Raw genomic sequence first — 1,819 nt, 5'->3', positions numbered from 1 at the left:
AGAATTTTCAATAATCTTTATTCTTCATCTTCTGAAAGGTTAGCACTAATAATAACAGGATATATCTTTTTCTCATCAAGATAAGCATATTTCAAAGTGTCTGGCAAATGTTTTAATTCAAACACAGGATCACCTTTAGGTGGAGGAGGACCTCCTAGAGTTTCAATATGCACATTGTGTTTAAGTAGAGGTCGTTGTTCAAAGAAAATTTTATCTATCTCATTTCTTTCATGCATATGCATATCATTTTCATGGTCTAGCAAATATTGTTCTAGTAGATCAGTAGGAGGCATGGCAATAGAAGCAAAACCAATTATTTCATCCTTACTAGGCAGTGCTTTCTTATGATGCTTTCTATTGAACTTGGAAAAATTAAACTCATGAGACTCATCACCAAAACTAACACTGACAGTTTGTTTCTCACAATCTATTTTAGCATTAATGATGTTTAAGAAAGGTCTACCAAAGATAACGGGACAAATGTCATCTTGTGGGGAACCAAGAACTAGAAAATCAGTAGGATATTTTATTTTCCCACACAAGACTTCAACATCTCTAACAATCCCGAGTGGTGTGATAGTGTCTCTATTAGCAAGTTTAATAGTAACATCTATGTCTTTTATTTCAGCGAGTGCTATGTCATTCATAATTTCTTGATATAAGGTAAAAGGAATAGCACTCGCGCTAGCACCTAAGTCACATAAACCATGATAACAGTGATCTCCTATTTTGACTGAGACAACATGCATGCCAACAACAGGTCTATGTTTATCTTTCTCATCGGGCTTAGCAATTCTAGCAGCTTCATTACAGAAGTAAATAACATGCGCATTTATAAATTCTACCAAGAGATCTTTAACGATAGCAACTCTAGGTTCTACTTTGATTTGTTCAGCAGGTTTAGGTGCTCTTATATAACTTTTATTGACCATAATTGAAACCGTAGCATGTTCCTTTATCCTAACAAGAGAAGGTGGTTTTTCAATGTAAGCAGTAGGAACAACTGGATCAACATTATAAATAATAGTTTCATCTTTAGCTATTGCCGGTTCTTTAATCCCTTCTTTAATACTCCCTCTGTTCCACAATACATGCCTTCCATTTATCAAAATATAGATGTATCTAGACATGTTTTAGTATATAGGTACATCTATTTTTGGACAAATGGAAGTCAAGTATTTTGGAACGGCGGGAGTAGGTGGGTGATATTTAAACCACTTCTCCTTAAGGAGATCAACATGATTAGCAAATGATTCACAAAAGGAGGCTACTATCTCAGAGTCAAGTCCATATTTAGTGTTAAACTTTTGAAAAGCATTGATATTAATAAAAGATTTAACACAATCATACTTAAGCTTAATACATGACTCTTTACCTTTGCCTAGTTCCCAATCTTCAGAGTTGCCTTTAATTATCTCTAAAAGATCCCACCAGAATCCAATAGTCTTCTTCATAAAGGAACCAGTACAAGAAGTATCGAGCATGGATTGATCATCACGAGAAAGCCGAGAATAAAAATTCGGAATGATGATCTCTCTTGAGAGCTCATGATTGGGGCATGAATATAACATTGACTTAAGCCTCCCCCAAGCTAGAGCGATACTTTCTCCTTCACGAGGCCAAAAATTATATATATATAGTTCCGATCACGATGAACTAGATGCATAGGATCAATTTTTTGGTGAAATTCCAATTTCAATCAATTCCAATTCCAAGATCCAATATCATCACATAGCCTATACCATGCCAATGATTTTGCCTTCAAATATAAAGGGAAAAACTTCTTCTTAGATTCATCTCCGGGTAAACCTGCAAGCTT

The sequence above is a fragment of the Triticum urartu genome, chromosome 5 (genome assembly GCF_003073215.2).
Source record: "Triticum urartu cultivar G1812 chromosome 5, Tu2.1, whole genome shotgun sequence".
NCBI classification, from domain to species: domain Eukaryota; kingdom Viridiplantae; phylum Streptophyta; class Magnoliopsida; order Poales; family Poaceae; genus Triticum; species Triticum urartu.
Note: the sequence above shows the minus strand (reverse complement) of the source record.